This window comes from Procambarus clarkii, chromosome 89 (genome assembly GCF_040958095.1).
Source record: "Procambarus clarkii isolate CNS0578487 chromosome 89, FALCON_Pclarkii_2.0, whole genome shotgun sequence".
Lineage (NCBI taxonomy): Eukaryota > Metazoa > Arthropoda > Malacostraca > Decapoda > Cambaridae > Procambarus > Procambarus clarkii.
Window position 1 is genome coordinate 5,249,906 of NC_091238.1, and position 12,339 is coordinate 5,262,244.

Genomic DNA, 12,339 nt, shown 5'->3' on the forward strand with positions numbered 1-12,339 from the left:
TTTTAAATTTCAATACAATGTCTTATAATCGGAGAGAGAGAGGGACAGATGCGATATCCATTTTTCTATTCGTAGGTCCTGGGTTAGGTTAGGTTCGGGCAAGTTAGTACAAAGTGAGGAGAGGCCGGGCAGCACCAGGAGCCTACAAGGACAGTCACCATACAACTCTACCTCTTTCACCAACCTGCAAGAGAGCATATATTATTAGTAGATTAATGAGCCTAACGTGCCCAACACCAGGGGGGCTTCCTCACCACCACCAGTGGTGGTGGTGACCAGTGGGCCAGAAATAAGCCTTGGTGATAGGACTGGTGACGACTCGTGTGGTGAGGATGCCTGGTGAGCCTCAGTGAACCCTTGACACTGAGTAGGGGGTTCGGAACCCTCTTATTAAGACGGCAGCAGCGAAACCTTCAAATGCACAAATGGCTTCGTTAATATTTTTACATCATTAAAATAGGGGGAATTGTTAACATATTTGCCTTACACAACCTCCACCATAACCACCACACTCAGTGTCTCCAGGAACCTCAGAGGGGAGTGGGAATCCCCCACCAGCAGGCCAGCACCCCCAGTGAGGATTGTAACAGAAGCCTCCCACCATCCAACACCACCCATCCCCCACCAATTACCTGCACCTCCCCAGACAGTAAAGTTCCTCTTCAGACAATGACCCCCATGTTCCCTTGCCCCAGGCCCCCCATGTTCACCCCCCCCCCCTGCCCTTCTTCCCCAGGTCCTCCCTGTTCCTGCAACCCATGCCTTTTCCCCCTGTTTTTCCAGCCCATACCCTTCCCTCCCAGCCCCATCCCCTCCCCAGGCTCCCCTACCCTCCCAACCCCTGGCCTCCCTGCCAACACACCCTAGTCTCCCCCTACATACCCCAACCCGTGACCTCCCACCACATGCCCCTCCTGCTCCCCATCCCGTGCCCTAATTAACCCCCAACCCCAGACTTCCCTCAGCCACACCACCTAAGACCTCCTAGCCCCCCTGTACCAGATCCTCCCAGCCCCCCCTCACACTCCAGACCTCCTAGGTCCTTCCTAGGCCCTCCCACCCCAGACATCCTTTGTCTCCCTCCCCCAGTGGCTTCAACAGAAAATGAGAATGGAAAGAAGAGTCAGCTTCAAGGTCATGTACTCTAACATAGATGGGATTACAAGCAAGGCTAGTGACCTTAGGGAAAGAACACAAGAGTTAAACCCAAATGCAATTGGGGTCACAGAAGCAAAGCGGTGAACTCTCAAGAATCATAACGAATGCGGTGTTTCTCCAGGACTACACTGAAATAAGGAAAGAGAGGGAAGGAAGGGGAGGAGGCAGAGTGGCTCGACTGATGAGAAAGGAATGGAGTTTCGAGATGGTTATTCTGGGCTGTGAAGGGTTTAGAGACTTCATAACAGGCACCATGACAATAGGAGGACCAAGAGTAAAAGTAGCAGTGATATATAATAATAATAATAATAATAATAATTTTTATTTAGGCAAAGGTACATACATAAAGAGATTTTACAAAGTTTGTTGGCTTTATAGATAAGAGCTAGTACATACAATGCCTAAAGCCACTATTACGCAAAGCGTTTCGGGCAGAAGGGACAGAAGGGAGGATATAACCCTCCACCCAATGACAGAAGACCCAGGACCCAGAAACAACATGGCAGTTAACACTATAATTGAGAGGGCAGCCGCTGCTGCCTGTACAAATCGATCCCATCTGCTCATCATGAGGGACTTTAATCATGGAAGGATAGACTGGGAGAACAAGGAACCACATGGAGGTGAGGAAACATGGAGAGCAAAACTGTTGGAGGTGGCGACTAGAAAAGTTTTAAGTCAGCATGTCAAGGGTCCCACGAGAATGAGAGACAATGATGAACCAGCAAGACTCGACCTAGTATTCACTCTGAACGATTCAGACTTAAGGGAAATCGGTCTTGAAGCCTCCGTGGGTATGAGTGATCACAGTGTACTGTTGTTTGAATATCTGGTCGAAGAAGGGTTAATGTACTCAAGCAAGGGACCAGAAAGCAAGAGGCCGGAAGGGAAACTATGAGAAGATAAGAAAATTCCTAACTGATATAGCTTGGGAAACAGAGCTCAGAGGAAAGACGGCTCAAGACATGATGGACTACTTCACACAAAAGTGTAAGGAGGCAGCAGACAAGTTCGTTTCAGTCCAAAAGGAAAAAAATGAAATGCAGACGAAACACCCATGGTTTAATCAAAGATGTAGGCTAGCTAAGCAACCAAGTAAAAGGTGGTATAGAAACTATAGAAACAGAACACTAGAGAGCAGAGAAAAATACCAGAGCGCCAGGAATGAATACGTCAGGGTGAGAAGAGAGGTAGAGAGGCAATATGAAAAAGACATAGCGAGCAAGGCAAAGACTCGACTCAAACTGCTGCATAGCCACATCAGGAGGAAAACAATAGTGAAGGAACAGGTAATGAAACGGAGGATAGGGGCAGAAAGATTCACTACAAATGACAAGGAAGTGTGCGAGGAACTCAAAGAAATTCCAGAAGGTCTTCACCTCAGAGCAAGGAGAAGTCCCAGAGATAAGAGAGGGAACATCTAACCAAACACCACTAGAGGAGTTTGTGATTACCAGTGGGGAGGCTAGGAAGTATCTGCTAGATTTAGATGTGACAAAGGCTATAGGCCCGGATGGAATCTCACCATGGATTCTAAAGGAAGGAGCAGAAGCTCTGTGCCTGCCAATTTCCATGGTGTACAACAAATTACTGGCAACAGGTGAACTGCCAGAAATTTGGAAGACGACTAATGTAGTCCCGATATACGAGAAGGGTGATAAGCAGGAGGCACTGAACTACAGGCCAGTGTCCCTAACCTGCATACCATGCAAGCTGATAGAAAAGATTGTGCGAAGAAAGCTAGTGGAACATCTGGAGCGAAAGAACTTTGTAACACTATATCAGCATAGGTTCAGAGATGGCAAGTCCCGGCTCAGATTTAATTGAGTTCTATGACCAGGCAACAAAAATTAGGCTGGGCAGACCGAATATTTCTGAACTGCCAGAAAGCCTTTGTCACAGTATCACATAAGAGACTAGTGCACAAACTGGAGGTGCAGGCAGGAGTGAAAGGGAAGGTACTCCACTGGATAAGGGAGTACCTAAGCAACCGGACACAGTGAGTCACTGTGAGGGGTGAGGTCTCGGAGTGGCGAGGCGTCACCAGTGGGGTCCCTCAGGGATTAGTCCTGGATTTATACTGTTTCTGATATACGTAAATGATCTCCCAGAATGAATGTTTCAATGTTTGATGATGATGCAAAAATTATGAGGAGGATCAAGACAGAGGAAGATAGTATGAGACTATAAGATGACCTAGACAAACTGAAGGAATGGTCCAACAAATGGCTACTAAAGTTCAACCAAAGTAAATGTAAGGTAATGAAACTAGGAGGAGGAACTAGAAGTCCAGACACTGAATACCGAATGGGAGATGAAGTCCTTCACGAAACGGACAGAGAGAAAGATCTAGGAGTTGATATCACGCCAAATCTGTCTCCTGAAGCCCACATCAAAAGAATAACATCAGCGGCGTATGCGAGGCTGGCTAACATCAGAACGGCTTTCAGAAACCTTTGTAAGGAATCATTCAGAACCTTGTATACCACATATGTAAGACCAATCCTGGAGTATGCGGCCCCAGCATGGAGCCCGTACCTTGTCAAGCATAAGGCGAAGCTGGAAAACTTTCAGATGAATGCCACTAGGCTAGTCCCAGAACTAAGAGGCATGAGTTACGAAGTAAGGCTGCGGGAAATGCACCTCACGACACTGGAAGACAGAAGAGTAAGGGGAGACATGATCACAACCTACAAAATTCTCAGAGGAATTGACAGGGTAGATAAAGATAAACTATTCAACACTGGTGGTACGAGAACAAGGGGACACAGGTGGAAACTGAGTATCCACATGACCCACAGAGACGTTAGAAAGAACTTTTTCAGTGTCAGAGTAGTTAACAGGTGGAATGCATTAGGCAGTGATGTGGTGGAGGCTGACTCCATACACAGTTTCAAATGTAGATATGATAGAGCCCAATAGGCTCAGGAATCTGTACACCAGTTGATTGACAGTTGAGAGGCGGGACCAAAGAGCCAAAGCTCCACCCCCGCAAGCACAATTAGGTGAGTACAATTAGGCGAGTACAATTAGGTGATTACACATCCCCCCCCCTCAATATGTCAACAAGGGCAGTGTTGCCACGTCTACCTGTCCCGGGGTTGCACGATGCTAATGACCCGCTCCACGCCTCCCCTCGCTCCCTTGGCACTCCCTGGCCCTCATCCCTCTCATAAATCACCAGCCATTGGCACCCTTGCTGCACCGCCTGGCTCCCGCCCGAGTGCCAGACACGGAGGTGTTCACTGGTGCTTCTTGTGTGGCACGCGTGGCACTCCACTTATCTAGGGCCATTATAGTGGTATTCACAGTGGCTTGTTAATTATGATCTGTTTGTAGTAGGTAGGTGGCACTCATTAGCTACTGTGAGTTATGGCACCTCACAGTGGCACTCATTGATGGCCGTTATGGCACCTCACAGTGGCACTCATTGATGGCCGTTATGGCACCTCACAGTGGCACTCATTGATGGCCGTTAATTATGGCACCTCACAGTGGCACTCAATGACACGCGTGACTTAAGGCACATGTCAGTGGCACTCATTGACAGGCATGAGGTAAGTAACCTCACAGTGGCACTCCTTGACAGGTGTGTGTTAAGGCACATCTCGGTGACATTGACAGGCATGAGTTAAGGCAGCTCACAGTGGCACTCCTTGATTGTCCAGGCTGGTGCTCAAGGCTGATTTAGGGATAGTCAACAGGAAGTCCCCAGCATGAGGAGCTTGCCCAGCTAGGAGGCGCGCTCTTTCCTTCCCAGAAGCTGCCTCCAGCAATGCTTTGGCGATGTTCTCCACTATGGGGCTGTCCCATTTCCGAACTGTCCGTATGGAAAAGTTGATCGAGGGTGAGGGTTGGCAAGAGTGTCCCACTGCAGGCAATGTTAACTGTGGTGCATATATTATTTACATATATATATATATATATATATATATATATATATATATATATATATATATATATATATATATATATATATACACATATATAAATATATATAGATATAAAACTCAACCCGTTCTCGCACTTGCTTATAGTCAATATTTGGCTTATTAATAAGTACATATGTGACATACTAATTTATTGTGAATATTTGAGTTTACCATGAAATGCTGAATAGAAAACACCGACCTAACCTAACCTTCTTAGTATGTTAAGATAAGCATCTTATTGCTTCTTAATTACAATTACTACTTAACCTATACCTATATTGATATTACAGTTTTATAAAAATAATAAAACAAAACTAAATAATTAAATAAATTGTAAAGTAACTCAGGATATTGTCAAATTTTGTATAAAATCTCTTGTTTAATAAAACTGAAAGAAATTCCTAATATTAAAACTGGTGTATAGCAAATCGGAAGGAAGAGTTTGTACCTTGAAAACAAAAATAACTTGGAATATACCACATATGTACTTATTAATAAGCCAAATAGTGACTATAAGCAATAAGACATATTTACTGTCGTGTGCGATAGCGGGATGATATATATATATATATATATATATATTTTTTTTTATATACCTAGAAGGGGTACCACCTCTGGTGCAAGTGTAGGGACCCATAGCCTCGGAGAAGAAAATAAAGAGTACTCAGAGAAGACCTTGTGGATCCTCACTGAACACTTTGATATTTTCTTCTCCTACCACACCTATTCTTTTGTTAAGTGTGTATATTTATCTAACTTTATTTGAAAATGTCATTACACAAAAAAAGTTACAATATTGATTACATGCAGAGTACAAGGCTGCTTGTCACAAGTTGACAGCTCCTCCAGCTCCACAGATGGCGGGCAGGAACCATATATATATATATATATATATATATATATATATATAACTGAAAACTACTGAAAAAAAGAAAATGTCCTGGGGACCATTCAGGCTTGTTCGCATATATATATATATATAGATATATATATATATATATATATATATATATGTCGTACCTAGTAGCCAGAACGCACTTTTTGGCCTACTATGCAAGGCCCGATTTGCCTAATAAGCCAAGTTTTACTGAATTATTTATTTTCTCAAATTTTTATGAAATGATATAGCTACCCATTTCATTATGTATGAGGTCAATTTTTTTTATTGGAGTTAAAATTAACGTAGATATATGACCGAACCTAACCAACCCTACCTAACCCAACCTAACCTATCTTTATAGGTTAGGTTAGGTTAGGTAGCCGAAAAAGTTAGGTTAGGTTAGGTTAGGTAGGTTAGGTAGTCGAAGAACAATTAGTTCATAAAAACTTGACTTATTAGGCAAATCGGGCCTTGCATAGTAGGCTGAGAAGTGCGTTCTGGCTACTAGGTACGACATATATATATATATATATATATATATTATATATATATATATATATATATATATATATATATATATATATATATATATATATATATATATATAAGTAGGGAAAAAAGAATGTTATCAATAATATTTCAAATAACAATAAACCTCAGTCATCCCCTTGTCTGATTGGCTACGAAAACAATGACATCAGAAGGCTTTATCTGATTGGCTGTTGCGTGGGAGACGTCAGGCAGCGGGGGGCGGACAGGTTGAACAATGAATTAGGATGGCGGTAGGAGGTGAGAGCGCTCTTGTGTGCCGTCCGATGTGTGATAATCTCGTCCATCCATTATGGAAACTGTCCAGTAGGCTGGGTCCTCCGGCCCTGGAGATGACTCTATTCCTACTCTAAGGGGAGCCGGTCGGCCGAGCGGACAGCACGCGGGACTTGTGATCCTGTGGTCCTGGGTTCGATCCCAGGCGCCGGCGAGAAACAATGGGCAGAGTTTCTTTCACCCTATGCCCCTATTACCTAGCAGTAAAATAGGTACCTGGGTGTTAGTCAGCTGTCACGGGCTGCTTCCTGGGGGTGGAGGCCTGGTCGAGGACCGGGCCGCGGGGACACTAAAAAGCCCCGAAATCATCTCAAGATAACCTCAAGATAACCTCCACTCTGGGACCAAATAGCTGGTGTTGCTGGAGAGCCTATTATGTCCAGACGATACCAGGTATATCCCGATATCCCGATATCCCCGATATCCCCGAGTATCCCCGATATCCCCGATATCCCCGATATCCCCGATATCCCCGAGTGTGATGGAGTCCGGCCCTAAATTTACATGCGCGTGTGTGTGTGTTCACCTAGTCGTATTTCCATAGTTGTGCTTACGGGGTTGGGCTTTGCTCTTTGGGTCCGTCTCTCAACTGTTACTAACTACTAACAATTTTTTTTTCCACACACACATACAACCCAGGAAGCAGCTCCGTAACAGCTGTCTAACTCCAGGTACCTATTTACTGCTAGGTAACAGGGGCATTCAGGGTGAAAGAAACTTTGCCTATTTGTTTCTGCCTGGTGCGGGAATCGAACCCGGGTCACAGAATTACGAGTCCTGCGCATTGTCCACTCAGCTACCAGGCCCCCCCCCCCCTGGAAACACAAACCGAAACTGTCTCTATTTTCCGCTTGTTACAACTTGTAATAAAGTTGTTACATCTTGGCTTAACGTGTTTATGACATTAGAACGTTGTTACAACTTGCTATTTTGGTTGTTAAACTGGTTAGATGTTAAAACTTGTTCGAACGTTGTACCAACGTCGTAGTTTCGGTGTGTGTTGTTACGTACTCCTAGCTGGATACGTATATAAATTTAAAATAAACTTTTGTTCCATTTCATCATATATGTACACACATTATATTTTTGTAAATTATCGTGTGGTGTGGCAGCGTCAGTGGGGACAGGAGCGCGGTGGCTCTTCACACGTGTAATACCTGTTAGATTCGGGAAATTAGAATTGCTGGACCTGTTCAGTTTTGGAGTTCCAGATGTCAATTTTACTAAATTTATATAATTGTTTATTTACTGTAATTAAGCAGGTGGCATTGTACTTATATATTTTGCAAGTAACTATTATATTTAATTTGCATTCTTATGTGTTTTGAGAACAAGTGGTTGTTCAATTAGTTTTAAATATTAAAAAGTCTTTAGTTTCCATCCCTCATCCTGGATGAGGCAGAGGAGGAGAGGATTATGGGTAGCGACAGCCGAGTAGCTCAGTAGCTGATACGGGCCAGGAGAGATCACATCTTTGTAGAGTTAAGTCTGTACATTCATGTTGTGCCATATTTTTATTATATTATATTATGTGAGAGACAACACTTTTTGTTTGTTTGTATAAGTTAACTTGACCATCTGTGTTTTATTTTTATACTTTATTGAATATATATATTATAAGTTATATGTATAATTCTTCAGTCCTAAAGGAAAATTTTAACAAAGTGCTCATTACTTATTAAGGGGTTACACTGGTGACCCGCTCTTGTGAACAGCAGTTTTAGTAACCCCAGACCTTTTTTAAAGTAGGCTGTTGTAGGGTCACGAGCCGTAACGAACGATAGGTAACATGTGTTTGGTCCTATTTCCCTATCATACCTAGTTTTAAATTTATGAATAGAATTTACTTCCACAACCTGCTCCTTAAGTGCATTCCATTTTCCCACTACTCTCACGCTAAAAGAAAACTTCCTAACATCTCTGTGACTCATCTGAGTTTCCAGTTTTCATCCATGTCCCCTCGTTCTGTTACTCTGTTATGTCCACTCTGTCAAGCCTCCTGAGTAATTTATAAGATCCTATCATGTCCCCTCTCTCCTTTCTTCTTTCTAGTGTCGTAAGGCACAGTTCCCTCAGGCGCTCCTCATACCCCATCCCTCGTAACTCTGGGACGAGTCTCGTTGAAAACCTCTGAACCTTTTCCAGTTTCCTTATATGCTTCTTCAGATGGGGGACTCCATGATGAGGCGGCATACACTACGGCATACACAGACTGGCCTCACGTAAGCATTGTAAAGCGCCCTAAATGTCTCCTTACTTGGGTTTCTGAATGATGTTCTAACTTTTGCCAGTGTAGAGTACGCTGCTTGTACAATCCGGACTGATCTTGTGTGTGTGTACGTCATTGTGTGAGTGAGGGAAAGCGAGATTAATCGAGAGAGAGAGAGAGAGAGTGAGCCTCAGTACTAATCCAGAGTGCCAGACCTGATCAAAGGGTCCTGGTATATCTAGAGCAACAACACAGCTGATCTTGGACTCCTCCAGTGACTGATGGCACTTACAGGAGAGATCTAGCAAGAGGTCAGCAGATCGGCCTTTTCTAAACCGTGCAGTCGATGACAGTAGCCGATGATGATAATATAATCATATAATTTGCTGAGCGATTAATGATTCTAGGAGAACTCAAGATAGGATCTTGCCAGTAATGGAGATCAGTGACACAGGTCTGTAGTTACGAGCCACTGAGCGGCTCTTCTCTTTGTATACTGGAACACCGTCTGCCGTCTTCCATAAGGAGGGCCACCTTCCTTGAGCCAGGCAGAGTTGGAAGAGGCGCGTGAGAGGTGGAGCCAACAGGTCAGTGCAGCAGCTTAATAGTCTTGGACTGACCTTATCTGGCCCCACAGCTTTGCTTGTGTCTAGCGTTATAAGGAGGTGGAGAACTTCAGCCTGCTGTATAACTAGGCTGTGGAGGCTGACCTCCTGGATCAGGGACCTGCATCTTGGCAACAAAGTGGTTTGCCAGTAGATCAGTCTTCTCCTGATTACTGGTTGCCACAGTTCCTATATCAGTTTCTATACCTATACTAGCTGTACCCGGCCACGCGTTGCTGTGGCTCAGCAATGTCTGTGCGTTGCTGAGCCACAGCAGCCTTCCCCGTCTCCCAGTCCTCCCCACTATACTCCCCGTCCCTTCATCCTCCTAACCATTCCCGACTCCCCATCCCCTCGTTCTCGCCACCATCCCCCACTCCCCTGTCCCCTTGTCCTCCCCACAGTCTCCGTTCCACTGTGCTCTCTTCCCCACAATCCCCAACTCCCCCCGTCACCTTGTCCGCCCCACCATCCCCCACTCCCGTTATCTTGAGATGATGATTTCGGGGCTTTAGTGTCCCCGCGGCCCGGTCCTCGACCAGGCCTCCACCCCCAGGAAGCAGCCCGTGACAGCTGACTAACACCCAGGTACCTATTTTACTGCTAGGTAACAGGGGCATGGGGTGAAAGAAACTCTGCCCATTGTTTCTCGCCGGCGCCCGGGATCGAACCCGGAACCACAGGATTACAAGTCTAGTGTGCTGTCCGCTCGGCCGACCCACCATTCCCCACTCCCACGTAAACACAGTAAACACAGCTCAGTTCCAACACAATGTCACACATAATAATTTAATCAAAATGAAAACCAATCAAAATCAATGAAAATTCAATTTATCAATGTAATCGGAAATATTGAAATGGAATCATAACATATTTAGTATAGCGTGTGTTGCTATTACCTGCAACAGATGGCGCTGTTTAAAAAAAACGTTTTTAACTGTTACAGGTGTGGCATCTATATAGTTGGTATATAGAAATAAGAGCGTTTTCGAATTGAACGTTGTGTGAAAATTTCAAAGCAATCGGTGAAGAACTTTCGGAGATTAACGATTTTGAGCAAACATACATATACATTTTTATTTACATACATGTATTCCTCTATCAATGTATCCATCTATCCATCCATCTACTAATACATCCATCTCTTTGTCTCCGACTATCAGTCACTGTGTCTCTGCCAATGTCTATATCTCTGTGACTCCAATCACAGCCCTGGTAAACCACACCATTAAGCAACAATCACAGCCCTGGTAAACCACACCATTAAGCAACAATCACAGCCCTGGTAAACCACACCATTAAGCAACAATCACAGCCCTGGTAAACCACACCATAAAGCAACAATCACAGCCCTGGTAAACCACACCATTAAGCAACAATCACAGCCCTGGTAAACCACACCATTAAGCAACAATCACAGCCCTGGTAAACCACACCATAAAGCAACAATCACAGCCCTGGTAAACCACACCATTAAGCAACAATCACAGCCCTGGTAAACCACACCATTAAGCAACAATCACAGCCCTGGTAAACCACACCATTAAGCAACAATCACAGCCCTGGTAAACCACACCATTAAGCAACAATCACAGCCCTGGTAAACCACACCATTAAGCAACAATCACAGCCCTGGTAAACCACACCATTAAGCAACAATCACAGCCCTGGTAAACCACACCATAAAGCAACAATCACAGCCCTGGTAAACCACACCATAAAGCAACAATCACAGCCCTGGTAAACCACACCATTAAGCAACAATCACAGCCCTGGTAAACCACACCATTAAGCAACAATCACATCCCTGGTAAACCACACTATAAAGCAACAATCACAGCCCTGGTAAACCACACCATGAGGCAACAATCACAGCCCTGGTAAACCACACCATAAAGCAACAATCACAGCCCTGGTAAACCACAACATAAGGCAACAATCACAGCCCTGGTAAACCACACCATTAAGCAACAATCACAGCCCTGGTAAACCACACCATAAAGCAACAATCACAGCCCTGGTAAACCACACCATAAAGCAACAATCACAGCCCTGGTAAACCACACCATTAAGCAACAATCACAGCCCTGGTAAACCACACCATATAGCAACAATCACAGCACTTGGCAATAGAGGTAAGCCAACGCCGCCATGCCCCCCCCCCCCCCAACACTTCCATCAAACAAATGAACTGCGAGACGCGCAAGAGGGTAAACACCCCAGCCAGTCCACTCAACAACTGCGGCCGAATGTTTCAATGTAAGGAAAGTCTGGCTGGCCGACGGGGCTGGTAACTGATTGGTAACCTCCCAGACGAGGAGCCGCCGAGGGATTCCACACAAGTGCAATTCACAGGATCATAGAGCGAATCACAGTCGTGGTGGGTGGGTGGGGGGGGTGGGGAGTGGGGCATGGATACCCGCATGGCTCATGTGGTGGTACAGGGTGGGGCAGAAGGTGTTTGTCCTAACCCTCACTATCTGGGCGTTCGAATTCATCTGCTATATGCGATCTTTTGCATCCATTTATATCCTCTCAACCCCCTGATTTCACCCATCTGATCTTTGCTCCGTCACCCACGTGCAATGGATTCCCTCAGCTGTCTGTGACCTTGTGACGTCTCTCCCACCTGGTTCTCACCCACCCTGGCCCTCCTCGCCCCCCTGGCCCCCCTCACCCACCTGGCCCCTCACCCACCCGGACCTCACCCACTCAAGGTCACCCTCACCC